Here is a 23,173-nt window from a genome sequence, read left to right as displayed (position 1 = left end):
AATTTATGTTATGATGAACAAAGCAGTTTCACGTGAAGCAATCGGTTAGGAATAGATCGAGCGTCACAATCAATCTCGTATATCTGATAAGAGTGACGTGTTGAACAGAATCACATGACAGTGTTACAACCTACCTTTACGTGCCATCAGGATTACAGCTTCTGCATTTTGACACCACTTTATTGCGTGGTAGACTGAAAGTGTTCTACATCTACATCTATACTTACGTGATTACTCTGCTATTCGCAATAAAGTGGCTGGCAGAGGGTTCAACGAACCACCTTCTAGCTGTCTCTCTACCAGTCCACTCTCGAACGGCTCGTGGGAAAAAAAGAGCACTTAAATTTTCTGTGCGAGCCCTGATTTATCTTATTTTATCGTGATGATCATTTCTCCCTATGTAGGTGGATGCCAACATAATGTTTTCGCTATCAGAGGAATTGAAATTTGATGAGAAAATCCCGTCGCAACGAAAAAAGCCGGTGTTTTAATTATTGGCACTCCAATTCACGTATCATCTCTGTGGCACTATCTCCCCTATTTCGCGATAATACAAAACGAGCCGCCCTTCTTTGTACTTTTTCGAAGTCATGCGTCAGTTCCACCTGATGCGGATCCCACACCGCACAGCAATACTCCAGAATAGGGCGGACAATCGTGGTGTAAGCAGTCTCTTTAGTAGACCTGTTACACCTTCTAAGTGTTCTGCCAATGAATCGCAATCTTTGGTTTGCTCTACTAACATTATCTACGTGATCGTTCCAGTTTAGGTAATTTGTGACTGTAATCTCTAAGTATGTAGTTGAATTTAATGCCTTCCGATTTGTGTAACTCATCGCATAATGGAAATTTAGTGGATTTCTTTTAGTACTCATGTGAATAACTTAACACTTTTCTTTATCCATGGTCAATTGCCACTTTTCGCACCTTACAGATATCTTACCTAAATCATTTTGCAATTCGTTCTGGTCATCTGACGACTTTACAAGACGTTAAATGACAGCAGCATCTGCAAACAATCTAATAGGGCTATTAAGATTGTCTGTATATCATAATATAAATCAAGAACAATAGAGGGCCTGTAACACTTCCTTGGGGAACGCCGGATATTACTTCTGTTTGACTCGATGACTTTCCGTCTATTTGTATGAACTGTGAACTTCCTGACAGGAAATCACGAATCCTGTCGTACAACAGAGGCGATATTCCATAGGCACGCTGTTTGGTTAGAAGACGCTTGTGAGGGACGGTGTCCAAAGCCTTCTGGAAATCTAAAAATTCAGATGACGTTTTATGCCTGCCACCGGCTTTAAACGTTTAATTTTTCTAGCATATCGAGGGTAAATTTAAGTCACCACCGACTATGTATGAGTGGGGTACCTATTTGAAATGAGATTCACGTTTTCTTTGAACTGTTCATCAACTATATCTTCAGAGGCAGGGAACGACCAATTAATAGTTTAGTCCGATTGTCAAGTATAATCTCTACCCATACTATTTCGCAGAAACTATCTACTTCAATTCACTACAAGACAAACTACTTCTGACAGCAATACTGTTAGATCGTTTGAAAAAATTTTGGCTGAACTTATTTCTGGCTTTAGCCAGATTTCTGTACGTATAATTATTTGAACTTCAGTCCTTTCTATTAGGGCTTGGAGATCTGGTTCTTCTCCAACACAGCTATGACAATTTACATCTACAATACCGGTCGTATCTACAACTAACGTACTGTGCTTTACCTGTCCCCCTTTTAGATGGACGCCCACTCTGTGGGTCCCTGAGACCCTCTAACCTAAAAAATCGCCCAATCCCTTCCACACAACCCCCTCTACCCGTGTAGCCGCTTCCTGCGTGTAATGGACTCCTGAACTATTAAGCAGAACCCGGGAACCCAACACCCGATGGAGCAAGTCAAGCAATCTGCAGCCTCCGCAGTCACAGAAACGCCTGATCCTGTGATTCAGACCGTCCACTCGGCTCTACACCAAAGGACCACAGTCGGTTCTATCGACGATGCTGCAGATGGTGAGCTCCGCCTTAATCTCGGAAGTGAGACCGGCAGTCTCTACTATTTCCGCTAGGCGCCCGAAACCAGGAAGAATCTCCTCCGATCCAAAGTGACACACGTCATTGTACCAACATGAGCCATCACCTGCAGTTGGCTGCACCCTGTACTCTTCATGGCATCCGGAAGCACCGTTTCGACTTCCGGAAGACTCTCCCCGATGTGCACACGGCGTGCACAAAGGCTTCCTTCCCCTCCTTGGCAGCCATGTCCCTAAGGGGCCCCATCACGCGCCTAATTACCAGCAAACCCACTATCTGCAAATGCCCAGACCTTGGTGGCCGAGAAGCTTCCTCTGTAGCAGGTTGGACGACTGCTTCCGGTTCAGAGACATCCTGAGCCACATATAACGCCTGAAACCTGTTCGTCAAATGAGCTGGAGAGGCCCTACGATCGGCCCCTCGAAAGTTTTTCGTTGTTTACCAAACTTTGGAATGATCTCCCATCCGACCACAGGTGAGGGGTCAACCTCAGTGTAGGCAGTCCCTGGATTGCCACAGCAATGGACCGATCAGGGGACACGTGGGATGTGCTCGACGTCCCTCGCATCCCCGTGACTGAACCCCCACAGTGATGCCCCTTGGCAGCAGACTCGAGCTGCGTGACGGAAGCCAACACAGCCTGGAGCTGTAAGCGAAGGGTCGCCAACTCAGCTCGCATCTGTAGACAGTAATCACAGTTCCTATCCACTACTACAGTCGCTCCTGTTTGAAGCTCGTAAAAATATGTAACAAATCAACGGTGTACTTGGCTTATTATCACCAGGAATTCGAAGTGCTCTCTCACTAATGATCTAAACGACACTGAGCTATACTAACCAAAACAAACAAAAACCTATACGATACCAGGGTCGATACGCTGTTATCAAAATTCAAAGCTTGTGCCTAGTAAGCACTGAAACATGCAAGAAATAACAAAAATAATCTAGTTACTACACAGGTAACTAACTGTAAGTAAGTCGCTCCTGTTGGAAGCTCGTAAAAATGTATAACAAACGAACGGTGTACGTTATTAGCAGCAGGAACACGAGGTGCTCTGCATCTGACGTTCTATCCGACAATATTCACGCACCGGAAGCATACAGTACCGCCAGTTTCATGAGTGGTACTGGAAATGCGGGACAAGTGCTACGGTTGTATTGCAGGATCTGCAGTAGGCGTCTGGACCATTAAAAGTGCACATGTGAACTACAGAGCCATTTGAAAACTTGCCAGCTCAATGGGCCAATCCCAGTCCCCCAGTCCCGTGTCGCACCTGGCGATGACAGTGAAGCAATTTCCTCATTTCGCAAAACGCCAGTGCTCGTGGAAATGTTGGTCGTCGCCTGTCTCCATTTGCTACAAGCGCCGCCCTATACCCGTCATGTGTGTGTGTGTGTGTGTGTGTGTGTGAGACAGCCAGAGATTTAGTGGCGTGCAGAGCGTTTCATCACTAGCGGAATTATCAGCAGCGCTCGCAGAGTGCGGCGTGCGCGCTCAGCTAGAACGGCGGCCGCATTAATCATGTAGTGGGCAGAGAGTGGGCCAGAGGTGCGTGGCGGAGGGCGGCCTGCACTACACGCCACTCTGGAGGGCCGCACGCACCAGCGGCGCACTGCGGTGCCCGGGTCACTGCACCAGGCGCCGAGGGCACTAGCCGAGAGGCACGAGACACCGTGCCGTAACGTTTAGCACTAAAGTGGCCGGAGCGAGGTGTATGCCAATTACGTGTCTGCGAACGTCTGAGGGTTGGGGTAAGGGGAGAGGGGCGATATAATGGAAGAATCAGCGCTATAATGCGCCAAAAACTGCTTCGCTTGAAAGAAAGGGGACACGATAACCAAAATAACTGTGATTGTTCCCAAGTGTATTTACGTACACATCTGTAAAAGCCACATATGCTCCCAGGTTGCTGTTTATCGTATACTGCTAGGCGTGGTGTCAGTCCACAAGGTGACGGGGATGTTGCTTCTCGAGCCTGTCCCACGCTAGACGGTGGAGCTCTTGAGCTCGTCCTGGGCACGAGTATGGCTCTTGCAAGTACACAATGCAAATCTGAACTTATCGTAACCCTGCTCAACCGGGCTGATGCCAGCACAGCTTTTCAGTGTTCACTGTAGTACAAGTAGGATCTGTGCCGAAGTCGTGTTCTCCTCGACAGTTATGCAACGCATCCGATGGTCCGTCCAAATTCGGGCCTGAGACATGGCTAATGCAGTGGCCTGCTACCGTACCCTCGTGCTACTGATTCCCTGAGCTCTGCATTGTTACTTAAACAGGTCCGTGCCGTTCCAGCAAGACCTTCAGGCAGCAGACAAATCCTCCACTTCGCCATTCCAAAGGTTCTGTCCCGCGATTCCCCCGCGAATCTCGGTCTGGAAGGCTTCGAACTGTTATTCATAATGGACTCGTAGACATGAAAATCGTGTGGAGATGGTTACATACCGTGAGACCCTCTAGTTGTCTCGGAAAACGGCAGCATGCAGAGTTCTCTTCCACGTTTCTTGCACTGACTGCTACGAGTCACATTGTGTCTCGTGTATCAGGATTAGCCAAAACATTATGACAACCTGCTTAATAGCTTGTGTGTCCGTCCTTGGAACGAAATACTTCACTTGTTCTGCATTTCAGAGATCCGGCAATTCGTTGGTAGGTATGTAGACGTACGTGGCTTTACATCTCTATATGCAAGTTATGTAATTCGCATAACCTGGTTGGTGATGGTTGAAGTGATCACTATAGCAAGAATCTACTAAGACCAGTAATGCCGGCCCCTGTTTTCATCACAACCGAAGTTGGTTGTTCCTACGGGTCGGTCAGGGACCTGAAGATGGCGCACTAAAACGCTGAAACTGGTTGCCAAATAAAATAAGGTTGTAAACGATGCGGCTGAAAGGTATTTAATTTGACATCCCCTCTATGGATCCATCAGTTAGCTGGAGGTTTTGTTGGATAAGAGTCACGGACTTGGCTACGGTTAATGTTCAGGAATAAGTTCCTTTGCTTTACGTTTGAGTGTCATGTTTAGGTGTGACATTTTCCCTATTGACTATTAATCGTATCCCTGTTGTGATTATCGGTGGGCAGTCTTAGCAGCTAGCGGGAGGCTGTGTAATGAACTGATAGCAGGGAACATGTTTCAGTCGAGCGGGTGCGACCCTGAATCTTTTCCGGAAATTTATGTTCTTCTGGACACGCTGCGTAGCACATGCCTCTTAAGGACACTGTGTAGTTATTATTCCAAGAACGCTGTTGAGTTTGATTGATTTTATTTTTACACTAGGTCTTTTTCATCTAATTTCCATTATCTGGTTATCTGTAACTTCAGTTTAAACAACAGTCTGCATCGCAATAATATTTTATTAAAGATCAGTTTCGACTTCATGTAGAGGACGTATTTAGAAAACGAGCAATGTATAAACAAGACATGCAGAGGAACCGATGTGCACGGAGTCAGATGAAAGTATAATGAAACAGCAGTGCGGCGTTCGCCCACGTGGCTGTTGCTGGAGGCTCCTCGGCCGCCCACGCCACAGCACGGCCGTAGACTGCTGACTGGTGGCTGCAGAGCCGAGGGTCAAGTGGCGCGCGAATTTCTGGCAGCAAACGGATTATATCAGTCCCACCTAATGGTAAACGCTTCACAACATTCAACATATTGATGTTATACGGAATATACAAAATAATTTATCGTAAACTATCTATGGATATGTAAGTAGGTACAGATCGTCAGGCAAGTCGTCTTTCTTATGTTACAATGAGGGAGCATGCAGATTAAAAGAAGATTAAGTGCTACCTAATGGCATTGTTACGAGTTACAAAGACGTCATTCTTGATAGGTGCCAGCTGATAAGCAAAAGAACAAAATATCTTTTCAAAAATTTTTCATGTGCTGGCATTATGTAACATCAAATATTTGCTTTACACCATGAAAATACTAAAATATACCGATATCTCGGTATAACCGCTAAGAAATGCCCTCTAGTGTACACTCGAGGTGATGCCGTTATCAAGAACACACACATTAAGACAGCGGGTAAGAAATCAGAGAAGTGCACGCAGAGATGCCGACAGTAGTCATGGAAACGGTAAAGGTGTGGATGACCCACGAGACAGGTTGGTGGACAACTCAAAAGCATCGTTACCCTATGCTGGTATGGACACACATCAAAAAAGTTTTGCCTCACCTCGGTTCCGACAGTTCCGGAACCTGTAGAGAAAATTGGAATAGAGAGCAACTCATGAAAACCAGAAATTGCATGTTGTACCACCATATAGCGAGACCTCCAAAGGTGGTGATCCAGACTGCTGTACACACCGGTACGTATAATACCCAGCAGCACGTCCTCTTGCATTGATGCATGCCTGTATTCGTCAAGCCATACAATCCACAAGTTCAACAAGGCACTGTTCGTCCAAATTGTCCCACTCCTCAACGGCGATTCGACATAGATACCTGAGAGTGGTTGGTGGGTCACGTCGTTCATAAACAGCTTTTACCGTCTGTCCCAGGCACGTTCGATAGGTTTCATGTCTGGAGAATATGCTGGCCACTCTAGTCGAGCGATGTCGTTATCCTGAAGGAGGTCATTCAGAAGGCGTGCACGATGGGGGCGCGAATTGTCGCCCATGAAGACGAATGCCTCGCCAACATGCTGCCGATGTGGTTGCACTATTGATCGGACAACGGCATTCATGCGTCTTGCAGCCATTACGGCGCCTTCCATGACCACCAACGGCATACATCGGCCCCACATAATGCTACCCCAAAATAGCAGGGAACCTCTGGACAGTGTGTCTAAGGCGTTCAGCTTGACGGGTTTGCCTCCAAACACGTCTCCGACGATTGTCTGGTTGAAGGCATGTGCGACACTCATCGATGAAGAAAACGCGATGCGAATCCTGAGCGGTTAATTCGGCATGTCGTTGGGCCCATTTGTACCGCGCTACATGGTGTCGTGGTTGCAAAGATGGACCTCGCCGCGGACATCGGGAGTGAAGTTGCGCATCATGCAGCCTAATGCGAACAGTTTGAGTTGTATCACGACGTCCTGTGGCTGCAAGAAAAGCATTATTCAACATGGTGGCGTTGCTGTCAGCGTTTCTCCGAACCATAATCCGTAGATACCAGTCACCCACTGCAGTAGTAGCCCTTGGGCTTCCTGAGCGAGGCATGTCATCGACAGTTCCTGTCTCTCTGTATTTCCTCCACGTCCGAACAACATCGCTTGGGTTCACTCCGAGACGGCTGGACACTTCCGTTGTTGAGGACCCTTCCTGGCATAAAGTAACAATGTGGACGCGATCGAACCGCGGTGTTGACCGTCTAGGCACTGTTGCACTACAGACAACACGAGCCGTGTACCTCCTTCCTGGTGGATTGACTGGAACTGACCGGCTGTCTGATCCCCTCCGTCTAATAGGTGCTGCTCATGCATGGTTGTTTACAACTTTGGGCGTGTTTAGTGACATCTCTGAACAGTCAGAGGGACAGTGTCTGTGATATAATATCCACAGTCAACGTCTGTATTCTGGATTTGTGGGAAGTGGGGTACTCCAAAACTTTTTTGATGTGTGTAGTTGGTAAATAGTGGATGTTAGCAGAATATCTTTATGCCGATATTTCCCATAATACAATGACAAGCTATCTACAATCACTAAATGTCGCAGCATCAACAAGGAGTTGTATGACATAAACGAAAGTTGGTAGCCATGTTTCTACATCTAAAGGATGATGCTTATTTCTATTTCGCATTCCCACGCCCGGGTTCCCGGGTTCGATTCCCGGCGGGGTCAGGGATTTTCTCTGCCTCGTGATGACTGGGTGTTGTGTGATGTCCTTAGGTTAGTTAGGTTTAAGTAGTTCTAAATTCTAGGGGACTGACGACCATAGATGTTCAGTCCCATAGTGCTCAGAACCTTTTTTTAACCATTTTTTTAACAAGTTGCATAAGAGTGGCTGTAACAGCGTCACTATTTGGATGCAAATCAGTTTTGCTTTAAATACTCGCTGTAATGGTCATGAGCGTCAGTTGCCTTTGAGATTGGACGTGGTGAGATCGTATTCTCAGCAGTGCTTTTAGGAATGTAAAGATGCTAATATCATCGCCTCACTGAGTTTGGACGAGGTTGCATAATTGGGCTATGAGAAGCTGGATTCTCCTCCTGTGGTATTGCAGAAAGACCTGGAAGGAATGCAGCCACTACACGTGACTGCTGCCAGCGCTGGTCACAGGAATGTGAACGCCGGCCTCCGGACGTCCACGTGACACTACAGAGAGGGAAGACCATCGTGTTCCAAGTACGGTTCTGGCGCATCTTACTAGATCTCATATGCAGCAGCAATCTGAACAGCATTTGGAACCACAGTGACGCAAGACATGGTTACAAATCGGTTACTTCAGGGTTACCTCCGAGGCACGGCCCCCTTTAGCGTGCGTTCCACTGACCCCAAACCACAGCCATTTGCGACTTCAGTGGTGTGATCTCATTGTAGAACAACTGATGAAAGGTACCTCATCCTGGTGCCTGTGATGGCCGTGTGTACGTAAGGAGGCCAGCTGGGTTCCTGCAAGCAACCTGTCTCGAGTGCTAGACACACGAGAACTATACCTGGACTTGTGGTCTGGGGTGCGATTTCGTACGACAGCAGGAGCGCTCTTGTGACCATCCCGCGCATCCTGATTGCGAATTTGTGCGTTAATCTGGTAATTCGACCTATTTTACTGCTGCTCATGAACAAAATTCCAGGGCTGTTCTCCAACAGGATACGGCTCGCGCACATACCGGCTCCTTGGCCTGCTCGATCACCAGATCTGACTCGTCATCCAGAAACAGCATTAACTGTTCCTGTATTGACCAACCAAGTGCAAGAGGCATGGAGCTCCATTCCACAAACTGGCATCCGGCACCGCGCCTTCAATATTCTGGCGGTTCCACCGTTTATTAATGTACCAGCATTTCACATTTGCTCGGGCCTTTACTTTAATCTCTGATCCTTTTATGTCAATCAGCTAAATATGTTACCTAGATAAATGCATTCCCGAAATATGGTTACTCTCGATTAATTATTTTTTGGTGTAAACTTTTTTTCCGCCACTTTACTGAGTAAGAAAGCAAAAAAAAGTATTAAAAGATCAGTTCATAACTGCTGGATATAACTCTCTAATGGTACTAGTAACTGATGCCATGCTGACTAAAATGGCAGCTAGGAAATCAGAGATAAGCACACGGGGACGCATCATAGAAGTCGATATTTTCAGTGAACTTAGAGTTGACGACTTATGTCATAGGTTGCTAGGAAACTAAATAGGCCGTCTATCGTTATCATGGTTATAGTCGGAATGTATGAATAATTGGGTAGATTGCCACATACTGAATGGAAGCAGCACTTGCAAGGAATCAGATGTTCGGGAAATCCATACGAAATACGATTTCACTGCGAAGTTTCTTATGAGCCAATGGTTGTTTGGAATAAGAGTTAATAATGGCATATCAAAGAAATAACGCAACGAAACGGATGATAAACCGTTTCTCCCAACCGCCCTTAGTGTCAGCTCAGCTGCTAGAGTCATCAATGAACGGACGAAAAAACGAAACATCGCAGCCGGCTGATTACTGCTCTAGTGAAAGGTGGGAGGACAGAAGACTCAGAATTTATTGTTCTGTCGACAACGACGTCATCGGAGCACCAAACTTGGATTCCGTAAGGATATCTGCCGTGCCATTTTGAAAGTTACAATCCTGGCATTTGCCTTATACTAATCAGGGAAATTCTATTCTTAAATTGTAAAGAATTGTTACTAACGAAGTAGAGTGTTCGAAACAAGGTTCTCTGTGTAACACAACGTATTTGTGTCGTAGACAGCTGGAACCCTTTTTTCCATTTTCGTATTATAGTGATTAGAACATACTTCTACTCTAGGTGCTCCAGAGATTATCCCGATATTCGGGCCTACAATCCATTTCATTTATTTTTATTTATTTATTTATTGTTCCGTGGGACCAAATTAAGGAGGAGTCTCCATGGTCATGGAACGAGTCAATACATGAAATTATAACACGATATTAGAAACAGATAAAATGAAATATAAAAAAAAAACATATTCAGGTGACAAGTCGTAAATTTAAATAAAGAAAATCAACAATGTAACACTGGAATTTGCTTAATTTTTTAGCTATTCCAGGAGCTCCTCGACAGAATAGAAGGAGTGAGCCATGAGGAAACTCTTCAGTTTAGACTTAAAAGTGTTTGGGGTACTGCTAAGATTTTTGAGTTCTTGTGGTAGCTTATTGAAAATGGATGCAGCAGAATACTGCACTCCTTTCTGCACAAGAGTCAAGGAAGTGCATTCCACATGCAGATTGGATTTCTGCCTAGTATTAACTGAGTGAAAGCTGCTAACTCTTGGGAATAGGCTAATATTGCTAACAACAAACGACATTAAAGAAAATATATACTGTGAGGGCAATGTCAGAATTCCCAGACTATTGAATAGGGTTCGACAAGAGGTTCTCGAACTTACACCACATATAGCTCCAACAGCCCGTTTTTGAGCCAAAAATACCCTTTTTGAGTCAGAAGAATTACCTCAAAAAATAATACCATACGACATAAGCGTATGGAAATATGCGAAGTAGACTACTTTTCGTGTTGAAGTGTCACTTATTTCAGATACTGTTCTAATGGTAAATAAAGCAGCATTTAGTTTCTGAACAAGATCCTGAACATGGGCTTTCCACAACAGCTTACTATCTATCCGAACTCCTGGGAACTTGAACTGTTCCGTCTCGCTTATAATACACCCATTCTGTTTGATCCAAATATCGGTTCTTGTTGAATTGTGTGTTAGAAACTGTAAAAACTGTGTCTTACTGTGATTTAGCATCAAATTATTTTCCACAAGCCACGAACTTATTTCATGAACTACGTTATTTGATACTGTTTCATTATTACACACAAGATCCTTCACTATCAAGCTGGTGTCATCAGCAAACAGAAATATTTTTGAATCACCTGTAATACTAGAAGGCATATCATTTATATAAATAAGAAACAGCAGTGGCCCCAGCACAGACCCTTGGGGAACGCCCCACTTGTGCCCCATTGGGACTGAACATCACTACCACTCTCAATATTGCGGAGAATTACCTTCTGCTTTCTGTTCTTAAGGTAAGAGGCGAACGAATTATAAGCTACTCCCCTTACTCCATAATGGTCGAACATCTGCAGTAACATTTTGTGGTCAACACATTCAAAAGCCTTCGTTAAATCAAAGAAAACACCTAGCGTTCGCAACCTTTTATTTAATCCGTCCCAAACCTCACAGAGAAAAGAGAATATAGCATTTTCAGTTGTTAAACCATTTCTAAAACCAAACTGAACATTTGACACCAAATTATGTGAATTTAAATGCTGCAGTAACCTTGTATATACAACCTTCTCGATAACTTTAGCGAACACCGATGGCATAGAAATAGGTCTATAATTGTCATCATTATCCCTGTCTCCCTTTTTATAAAGTGGCTTCACTACCGAGTACTTTAATCGGTCAGGAAACCGACCACTCCTAAAGGAAAAGTTACATATATGGCTAATTACTGGACTAACATACATAGAACAATACTTCAGTATTCTGCTAGATACCCCGTCATATCCATGAGAGTTCTTGGTCTTTAGTGATTTAATTATTAACTCAATCTCCCTCTTGTCAGAATCACGGAGGAGCATTTCAGGTAACAGTCTCGGAACACTTTTTTCTAAGAGCGCTATATGATTCCCTGTTGGGACTAGGTTTCTGTTTGGTTCACCTGCTATATTCAGAAAATGATTATTAAATACTGTACATACATGCGACTTATCAGTAACACGGACATTCCCACTACGCACTGATTCTATATCCTCGACCATTGTCAGTTATATGTGATACACAAGATAAAGAAGAAACATTAATCTTTAAATATTCGCGTCATGTCACGTTTCTGGATCGCCGTTATTAATAATCATGTGAAAAACTTTAATCCTGAGAGGCACGTCGTTATCTGTAGACGTGTACAGTATCTAACAATACTTCTATTTTTTCTATTTTGCTGTATTATCGAGAAAGGTGTCCATAAGTGCATAGATTTTCTGTTCATCCTCTGTATAGGATGAAACTGACGATGGACTGTATACAGGAATATCAGTCTGGCAAATGAATACTTTTGGAGCGCAATTCATGGGGTCTACAGTACGGTGGGCTGCATTTGATTTGCACATTTTTATTATTTTCGCTCACTGCTGTGGCAGCAGCCTTTTAAAGGATTACTTGCCAGACGATGAGGTTCTTGTTCTTACTTCCATTGGAGGTATAGGTAATAAACTGTCTTCCGTGATGTCCTACATAAATGATCAGTTCTCCAATCAGAACAACAACAAATTACACGAGTTGACAAATTTTACATTACGGACGATTCCCAATCTAAGTGGTTAGTCTGAGGAAACACTTCGTAAATCATATGTCTCGTTCACGCCGTTGCATGAGTGTAAGCTGTAAGATATTACTTCACAGTCACGATACAAATCTTGTATTTTAAGAAATTCAGTCATTAGGTACTTGCTCACTGGCCTGTTTAGAATAAAACTTAAGGTTGACCATTCAATGAAGTGACCGACAGGTTCGTGCCGTAGTGCGTACGGTGTACTCACACTCTGTTTTACATTTCCTTTCAGGTGGAGATGACGGAGACATCGACGCGCGCCGTGAGACAGTCAGGGGGACGCGATAGCTGCGAGATGCGTGAGCCCGTGGCCACGCACCGCGGCGACTGCGGCTAGAGCCATGCCACGCACAGGTAGGAGCCAGCCACTCAGTCACCTCTGTGCATCTTATCGAGTGGCGAGTTTACACTCTATTAGCCTAGCGCGCTTGAAAATTTAGCACAGGGTGAAACTTCTTATCATAATATGACTCGAAACGACATACCTTTCTTCTCAGAGCCCTTGAATCGGTCATATGAGGTATCTTAATGGGTGTCGTGTCAGTCTCCATTCCTGGACAGGTCGTGAAAGCCATATACTTCCCAAAAGGATCCAATCACTGAAACTTCCTGGCAGATTAAAACTGTGTGCCCGACCGAGATTCGAACTCGGGACCTTTGCCTTTCGCGGGCAAGTGCTCTACCAACTGAGCTACCGAAGCACGACTCACGCCCGGTACTCACAGCTTTACTTCTGCCAGTACCTCGTCTCCTACCTTCCAAACTTTACAGAACCTCTCCTGCGAAACCTTGCAGAACTAGCACTCCTGAAAGAAAGGATATTGCGGAGACATGGCTTAGCCACAGCTGTGGCTCGTGTAGGGTAGTGCAAATTCTAGTCATCGCAGCATTTAATTCAAACGAGTCCTCTGTTTCGGTAGAGTCTGCAACACGCCACGGAGGAACCGCTTCAGTTCATATACTGCCAGAAGTCCCCGTAGGTCCTACAGCGAGTATGCAAAAATTCTGCAGTGATGTCTTCGATTTTTTGCTACAATTAAGCGCTGTCATCACACGCTGCAGTATCACCATGTTTTCAGAAATTCTGGTTGTTGTATAGTCGCAGAAAAGAGATTATTCACGGAGATTAGTCTCATCAGTCAGATGGACGTAAGCTACCAGAATTGCTGTTTCTTCCACTTTCTAATGGGCAATCGTAAAGTTCTGCAACTTGTCACTTAATTGTTGTCGCAATTATTTCAAGAGTGATCAAATCTCCGAACTGTGTGACTGTCGTGTGGAATACTCTCTAAGCATTGAGCATCAAACGCTGTTGAAACGACTTCAATTGATATACATAAACTGTTTCTGTAATTTTCTCTCTAAATGTCTGAGACCTGTATTCTTTACAAATTTCTCGAGAAACTTCGTAAGGAGATAGAATATCTCAGGTAACACTTTTTTGTTTCATCGGTTGCATGAATTAGTGAACTTAAACGTAAAAAATCTCAATGAAAGTTATTCTTTTATTTCTGTATCAAATGTGTAATACAGTATCGTGTTGTGGCTCTAATTTCACACTACCTCTATTCATTCTCCCATTTATATGGTCACTACCTTTGGTAGCCTTTTGTTCGTACTTTCTTGAAAATGACTGTCCCTTTTTTTGTGACGTTGCCGTATTTTATTAGTTGAGTGAATTTGTTCAGCTCTGGCGGTAAGTCCACAATCGTGGATCTGTGCAACCCATAATTTTCCGACATAACTTTACTCCGGCGACCAGAAGAGAAGGGTACGACGTACTGGTCCCAGTACGGCGTATTGGTTCCATTCTTGTCAGAGACGGTCAAGCTCCCTCTGGTCCTCAGTTATCACTGTTACCAGTGTCTCTGTTCCAGGACTAGTATTAGCTATTGGCTATGCCACACATACATAGGAATTTGTCATATCACAGTTCCTACATTTCTGATTATGTGCGAATTATGTGTTGTGTTTCACGATACGTTCTTATTTTGTCAACATCCGTCTATCTGCAGCAAAACTTGTTAAAAAAGGGCACACGTTGGGCGTTTATCAACGTTGACTGCTGTCAGTTTTGTATTCATCCACAGATCCCTCTACAAATACATTAGACGTGTCATATTAAAACACCAATGGAACATAGTTAATAGTCAATAGATTTCAAATATACTAGGAAATAACAGCTCACCTACGCTACATTCCAAAACCAGTGGGTCACCACGAGTTACCGCACACACTGCGCTACACACACGCATTCCGGCTCACCTCACGACCTAGTTGATATCACTACCCCTTACTTACACTCTGCGTGCTTTCCTATTACTCTGTGTGAAAAATTGAGCTAGTATCCCGCCACAGCGAAGAAGATTGTTCACAACTGACGAATTTTTTGCTCAAATGCTACATTTAAAAAAAAATAATATTTCTGAAAATATGTATTATTTCACTCACCTTAAAATTCTTACTTGAAGAATTGACAGTATATTCCAAAACGCTCCAATATATTATACAGCACTTTCTTCCCCTGCAGGTTCGGTGGTTACAATAGGGCCGCGATATTCCTGCTTGTAGTTAGAGGCGACTAAAGGGAGTCTTGAGGATCATGGTCTCCTCTAGAGTTTGACCTTCACAGTCCAAAATTTTTCCGAAGTGCGGATCATCTGTGGCAAGACATCTTATGTGGTGCACCATGTGCCCACTGTGCGATTAGACCTTCTTTACTTCTTACCATCATGGCTCTGGAGCACCACCCACAATCTAGCTCTTTGGGCGAAGACAGCTTATGGTGTACATTATATACTTCTGTTGTCCGCTGTACTCTTTTGCCCACATGACAATACTGGATTTCAAATGGCTCTGAGGACTATGGGACTTAACATCTATGGTCATCAGTCCCCTAGAACTTAGAACTACTTAAACCTAACTAACCTAAGGACAGCACACAACACCCAGCCATCACGAGGCAGAGAAAATCCCTAACCCCGCCGGGAATCGAACCGGGGAACCCGGGCATGGGAAGCGAGAACGCTACCGCACGACCACGAGATGCGACTGGATTTCTTCACACCATTTATCCAGTATGGTAGCCAGTCTGTCAGGGTGCGGCCATCAAGTACCCTCTCGGTCGTTGCCCCCTGACAACACAGGGATAACATTGCTGATGCCTGAGCTGCGAAATCCCTGTGTCAGTGGCCTTTGCTGTGGCTGAGTGGCGCTCGCGGGGAGAGGCCCTGCCTGACTGGAGTGGATGTCCTCAGGACAGATGACCCACAATGAAGTGAACCAAGTCATCTTTTGCTGGAGACCAAAGAGCCCCAGCAGCCTCTAACGAAGGGGAGGTTCAGTGCAATGCTGAGACATGTAACACCAAGTTGTTCCCCTCCCTAAGTGGGAGGAACGTAGGACTACAGAAAAAAGAGAGCCACATTTGCCTCGTTATTTAGCAGGCAGCAGACCCGTTGGAGATGCCTTTCTGACTACCAAGCCTGTCTTTCTCATAGTATACCTGGAGGGTAAATTTGGGAAAAGACTCTGTCCAAAATGCGAAATGTGTCAGTCCTGATTCAGACAGCATCCCCAGAACAGTCACAGGCGATACTCACACGTTAGATGCTAGATGATATTCCTGTTTTGGTTACCCCATACAAGCCTCAACATAGTCCATGGGATTATTTCTCTTCTCAACCTCCTGTTGCAATCTGACGACGTACTACGCACCAATTTAGAACGTTGAGGTGTTCACTTCGTTCAGCCCGTCTATAGGGGACCTAAAGACAACAGGGTTGCTACCAGTACCTTCATCTTGACTTTTGAGGGTGATTCATTACCTGAAACGTAAAGGTGATGGTCTACCGATGTGACATCTAACCATACGTTCCTCCCAGTACGCAGTGTATTAAGTGCTAGAAGTTAGGGAACAGGTCTTCCCAGTGCCACTCCAGTGCCACATGTGAAGACTGCAGACATCCGCTGCATCTGAATATTTCATGTGCACCTCCTCGCACCTCTGTCAGTTGTAAAGAGCACCACTCACCCTGCTCACTGGACTGCCACTCACTACCATTAACCACAGACTCCTTATCATTAACACTACAACTAGGAGACGACTGCATCCAGCTGGTGGAAGACAGCGTTGGGGAGGAGGCGCCTTCTGGGATGAGGGGTGTGCGCTGAGGCACACCTACCTTTCGCTGCGCGAGGGCAAACAGTCGGAGGTAGAACTGGAGGAGGTGGCAGCGGTGAGTTCCTGTAGGAACACCCAATCTGTGGAGAGGGCGCTTGTTGATGCTGCTGCATGCTGGAACGTTCATACGGCCAGCCTATGGGGAGGGAGCTTGTTGCTCTGACTGAACGTCCTACGGACACCATAGTGCAGTGGTGCAGGGAGCAGCACTGCAGCCGCTGCAGCTGTGTCTGCTGCCTTTTGGGCAGCCACGAGTGGCGCTTTGTCCAGCGGTGCACATTGGTCGGGTGCGTGTTTGATGCCTGTCTCCACAGCCGCTGCTCTGGGTGCCTGCGCCATAGCAAGCTGTTGCTGTGGAAGTGTTCGTGTCACCTCTGATACATATGAATAACGCCAAAAAATTAAGTACAATGCTTAAAATCATTTTAAGTGCGAGCTGTAAACAAATAACAACAGTGAAGTACGTCAGCATTCCAGAATATTAATTACATACTGTAACGACAACAGTTGAATTATGATCACCTTTTACTCACTGGGTCCCAGGACTGAGCAGTTCAGTCGATCTTTCTGCTAATTCTCCCGCCCAGTCAAATATTTCCTCCTCCTCATCCAAAACGACGAGAGGGCACTACCTCTGACAGCCGCCATCTCATGCACCCTCTCCGGTATTTCACCCTTTCACACAATTGTTGTTGTGAAGCCACTGATCTATCCCATGGAAATCGTCTACACAATACCAGTTATAAGAAACAACAAAAATCGGAACTGAATTTGCCTGCAGCGAGTGACTGATTGTACAAAACTACGAAAAAACTAAAAGTTCATACCAGATGAAAACGATAACTCCTGGCGATCATTCTCAACACATACCCCGGCTAGATTCTCATCCTCGTCTTGCGCCGTAGCAACACCTTCAACAATGAAGAATATATCCCTCACACCACTGTATACAATGAAAGAATCTAACACGAATACATTACAAACGTACTCACTTTCTTGCTGCATTTCGGCCTCCAGCGGCCGACTAACGTCTGTCAGCAGCAGCTCTAATGCTGCACCAGCAAGATAAAAAATTTTGTAAACATTTGTTACGATTTGAGTACCTCAAGAGCTGTTTTCTGAACGTGTAAACCAGCACACAGAATTTGGAGATGTATCTACATGATGGTCGCATAACCTCTTCGGCTTGCTGCTGCTGTTGACCTTCATCACCTAGCTGCTGCTGCTGTAATGCTAGAACGACAGCAGAAATGTTTGCGCACTTTTTACGATTTGAATACTGTAAGAGATGTTTTCTTCATATGTAAACTGTCACACGCAGAATTTAGAGATGTACTTACATAATGGTAGCGTAACGTCTTCGGCTTGCTGCTACTGGTAACTTTCAGCTTCCACCCTGTCGCTCTATTTCAGACAGCGTTTTGGGAATCAATGCTGTAACAGCAAGAAAATAAGAATTATAATGACTTGTAATGAAAAAGCATCACAATCTCTAGAACAATGAATAATTTGCTACGAAATTTCATAGCTGTCGCAATTTTCTATAGTCACTTACACGGCAGTTTGCCCCAAGTTTTGCCGTTTCCCATCACCACTGCTATTGACATCACCACTGGATGACCATTTCATATTGCCAGAATCACATGGACGCAAGTAGGCACTGTCGAAGATTGATCATGCTTGTGCTAGGGATTGGTGTTTATATCCTTTCAGACTCCACCCTCCGTTTTGCAGAGGACTAATACGAACTCAGAATGCCATGCCAGAAAGTTATAACTTGCATTCTTTTTCTTCAACCTGGTAGAAGTGGGCTTGGTGCAGGTGACTGAGAAACATAACGCTGCTGTGAGGGAGAATAAACTTGTGGGACAAACAGACAGAGGGAACTATTGAAAACATCCTTTGTTTCCTGGCAAGTGGTTGCATTTGAATGCACTCAGTTGCTAGGTTTATAAAAACACACTTTGTTCATTCTGAGACAGACAGATAGCCTGGCACTTCCAACGTCAGCTGCATGTCTCGAAATACATTTTTTTATGACAGAGCTGAGGGAGAAACATTATAACCTTCGAAAACAAAACTATTGTTTATGGTAATGTCCACCACCACACGCCTATGAGACGGTGGCTCACATTACCGTCATCTTCCGATTTCTCTTTGACTGCTAGCTGGCCATTGCAAGCCACTCCTGTAGCGTTCTTTGGAAGAGGATGGTGGTACCAGTAACGACAGACCGAGACACCTCGCCAGACAGTCACAATGGTCATGTGGCGGAGTGACTGCAGTATACTATGCCATAACAGGATCCCTGTCGCACGAAATGCAAATTATGTCCTCTGCAGTGCATAATTCCCTGATTTTTCATCCTCTGAAATTTTTTCGATTTCTGCCACCAGTCCTTGTTTTATAAACAATTTCTTTTAACAATTTCCGATAATGTAACGTCCTCTGAACTGAAAATTGAATTTTACAGCGGAAATTCGATATCCCCACCACAAGGGTCTGTGGTGGAAGGGAAGGGGTGGGGAAGGAGCTGGGATCCACATGACAGCTAGGGAAAACTCATGACTTCATACAGGGATGGGGATGAGTGGGAGATTAATTGATCAATTTAATTGATTTTTAGATAATTTTGATATCGAAATTGTACTCATGCTGCCATCTACCTACTACTCTACGTACCACATCAGTGTCCTATAACCACTGACAGATGGCACGTGGCAGCATAGCAGTGAACTGTGTACAAACCGTGTCTCTGGAGAGTGCGGAAAACAGTGCTGTCGTTTTCGTAATCCGAAAACGGAGCGAGTTACCGGACATTAAAAAGGGGATGATGACTGCTTTAGGGCCAAGAGTAGAAGCTTTTCCCAAACAGGTAAGTTTCTTACTCTTCGCAGGTCGCGGTGATTAAAGGACAAGGTGCGTGACAAACACCATCTCCAAAACCGCTGTTGAAGTAGCTTTGGTACACTGCGGGCCATAAATAATAGGAATGAATGATAGCTGTGGAGCTGTGTACGGTCGAAGAGAGAACAACTGTTGAGAAACTCATCAGCCACATGAACGAAGACGCTACCGATAGTATCTCCTCGACGACCCTTCATCGCGGATGAAAGCTGGACTTTGCACGCCGTTGCAGCAACTGGATGTCCAGGTAGTGGCCACAGATGAATCACATTTGATGCTGTACCGGACGGACGGATGGGCACTGGCGTGTGTGATGTGACACGTCTCAAAGCGAACACCCTACAACAATCTTCGGAGTGGTACAGGGCAGAGAAGGAAGGAATGTGAGCTGGGGAATGTCTTCGTGGCATTCTCTGTGTGATCTCGTCGTTTCTGGAAGGCAAAATTGATCAACCAAAATATGCATCTATCCTTGGGACTACGTCCACCTCTATATGCAGTTTGTTTCTCCTTGGCACAATGTCATCTACCAGCCCGACGTACACTTGTGAGGTTCGACGAGCAGCAGGATGATTTTACCCCAGTGCTCTGGCCACCAGGCTCCGCAGATTCAAACCGATCGAGAGTCTGTGGGACGACCTCGATGGGGCTGTTCGCGCCACGAGTCCTCAGCCGAGGATCCCTGCTCGGCTGGCCGCGGCGCTGGGGCCGGCGGGGCTCCTCGCCCCTGTCCGTTCCTTCCAGAACCTCACGCACTCTGCTCCAATACTTCTCGTAGCTGTTCGCGTTGGCAGAGGACGGTTATTCTGGCTTTTGACAGGTGTTCACAATACTGTGACTCGACACTGTAAATCTTCTGTAATTTGAATATCGTGGCTACATTTTATGCACTTGATTCTCAAGACATGATACCATTGCAATGGACTGACATTTTAAAGGTCAAAATAAAGTAAATTGTTACCATCGCAGCTTTTCGTCTTGAAAGCCAATAGACTCTGTTGTCCACACTCACATGAAAGGGAATTGCTGTCTCAAGACTTTTTGCGGTTTAGGAATGATTTCGTGAAAGCTGTTAATAGGCATGTGTACGTTATGAAATGGGTGGATCAAAACGTACATATATGCTGCGATCTGTACTGGAAGTGTAAATCAGCACAAACGCAGCGTTGTTCATGTGACTTTGCAAGGCCTCCGATCAACTGGATTACCAAAATCTGGGGCTCCTGGACGGGTTTCCTTGGATCTTCTACTCTGTGGCACGGTATTGGCAACACCGTCCTGTTAGCTAGGTACTTGACGCCTACGAAACTGCCACTCTTTCTGTGTACCTCTTATGTCAGAGTGTCCTTTGGAAGACTTAACTTTATACCGTTCGTCCACGTTTCCTAATAGCTATCCAAATGATTGGAAAAATACTCGGATGGTTCCCATTTTGAAGGCAACCGTAGAACAGACACAGACGAAGGCTTCGCATATGTCACTGAGGACAATATGTTGTAGACTCTTGGAATAAATTTCATTCTCACGTATTGCGGCCATCCTGGTGACTATCAAATGGGAAAGAGCACCTATAATTGACGGAAACATTCATCAGTAAAAGTCCGTAAGTACACTAAAGTAAGGAAGACTGGGGAGGAAGTGTTTTGGATACCACCCGGGAGAGGGGTTCCAAAAGATAAGGAAGCATGGTGGTGGAATGAAGAAGTGCAGAAGGTTGTGAAGAAAAAGAAGGACGCTAAGAGGAAGTGGGATATGTCCGGAAGTGCTGAGGATGGGCAAGCAAAGAAGGAGGCAAAACGAGCCGTGGCTAAAGCTAAAGCTGAATCAGTAAGGGAGGCATATGAACAACTACAGAAAAATCAAGATATGAGACAACTGATACAGATAGGCAAATCAAGAGATAAAGCAGCTAAGGATCAAACAGCAATAAAGCAAATGAAAGATGAAACAGGAATAATTCTGCGTGACCATGGAAAAATAATCCAAAGGTGGTTGAACTATTTTGAGAAATTGTAAGAGTGAAAACTGAGGAAAGAGGGGCAAACGAAGGATTAATGATGGATATAAGAAGAAATGAAGTCGATCAGCCAGTTGAAAAGATGAAAAATGGGATGGCAGTTGGCCCAGACCAGATCCCTGTTGAGGTATGGAAGTGTCTCAGTAAAAAGGGAATTGAGCTCCTTTTGGATTTAATGAAGAAGATTTGGGGACGGGGGGAGATGCCAGACGAGTGGAGAACTAGTGTACTAATCTCAATATTTAAGGGGAAAGGTGATGCTAAGGTCTGCAGTAACTATAGAGGTATTAAATTGATGGCACACACAATGAAAATTTGGGAAAGAATTATAGAAGCAAGAGTACGCAAGAGACTGTGGCGTGTGAAGAACAGTTTGGGTTCATGCCTGGAAGAGGAACGATTGATGTAATACATGCTTCAAGGCAGATAGTGGAGAGACACGGGGAGCTACAAGCCGATCTACATATGGCTTTCGTTGATTTGGAGAAAGCATATGACAGAGTCCCAAGGGACGAAATATGGAGAAGCATGAGAGAGCAGTGCGTGTCAGAGAAGTATGTGAGGTTAGTGAAGGAAATGTAGAGAGGAGCAATGACACAGGTGAGAAGTAGTGTGGGCATGACAAAGGAGTTTCCAGTAAAAGCAGGGTTACATCAAGGGTCTGCGCTTAGTCCCTACCTCTTTGAACTGATTATGGATGTGCTGGTGAAAGATGTGAAGAAGAAAGCGCCGTGGATTGGTTGGTTGGTTGAAAGATTAAAGGGACCAAACTGCAAAGGTCATCGGTCCTTTGTTTCATAAACACACAGAGCATATTGAAACCATCCACCAGTCAGGCTGAGCACTAAAAAGAAATACCGGGGGAAGAAAAGCCCCAAGGTCAACGGTAAGGCAACAGGGAAAATGGAGCACAGCGACAAAAACAACATATAGAAGAGGCAGAAAAAATTAAAACTATACAGCATAGAACCGTGGCTAGCTGATCACGAAAATAAAAGGATGAGCCAGCCACTCTGCAATACGATAAAACCTCCAGCCTAAGAGATTAGGGTGGAGTTGAATTACAACACAAAACTAAGGAAAACATACAGCTCAAAAGAGGGCGACGCAATAAAAGTAGATGGACCTATGAAAGCCGCTTGCGCGAATAAAACTTAAAACCCGATCTGCCATACAGACATTGTCACCTAAAAGAAATGATAAATCACCTAGAAGATTAAAAGTTCGCCTGAGGGCAGTTAAAAGAGGACATTTCAACAACATATGGGCCACCGTCATGTTTGCACTACAACGACAATTAGGGGGGTCCTCTCGATGCAGCAGGTGACCATGCATCAGCCAAGAGTGACCAATGTGGAGCCTACAGAAAACAACAGAATCCCTGCGAGAGGCCCGATTGGAAGACCCCCACACAGTCGTGGTCTCCTTTACTTGCCGCAGCTTGTTGGGTGCAGACAGAGTGCGCTATTCGTCTCCCCACATTCCAAAGACCCGACGGCGCAACACCGATCCGACATCAGTTGTCGGTAGGCCGATCTCCA

At 45.0% G+C, this 23,173-nt stretch overlaps 1 long non-coding RNA gene and 1 other non-coding gene across 2 annotated transcripts in view; one reads left to right on the top strand and one right to left on the bottom strand.

Annotated features, from left to right (window-relative positions):
• The window catches only part of LOC126191175 (uncharacterized), a 346,171-nt gene that overhangs the window by 310,065 nt on the left and 12,933 nt on the right, over positions 1-23,173 (top strand). The window contains exon 2 of the long non-coding RNA XR_007538326.1: positions 12,758-12,879. This is a non-coding gene — a long non-coding RNA (uncharacterized LOC126191175). The remainder of the gene's footprint in view (positions 1-12,757; positions 12,880-23,173) is intronic.
• Positions 13,153-13,227, bottom strand: Trnas-cga (transfer RNA serine (anticodon CGA)). The gene has a single exon. It is a non-coding gene; the product is annotated as a tRNA-Ser (tRNA).

The sequence above is a fragment of the Schistocerca cancellata genome, chromosome 6, assembly GCF_023864275.1.
Source record: "Schistocerca cancellata isolate TAMUIC-IGC-003103 chromosome 6, iqSchCanc2.1, whole genome shotgun sequence".
In the NCBI taxonomy this organism is placed as follows: Eukaryota; Metazoa; Arthropoda; class Insecta; order Orthoptera; family Acrididae; genus Schistocerca; species Schistocerca cancellata.
This window is presented reverse-complemented; position numbering and strand designations above follow the sequence as displayed.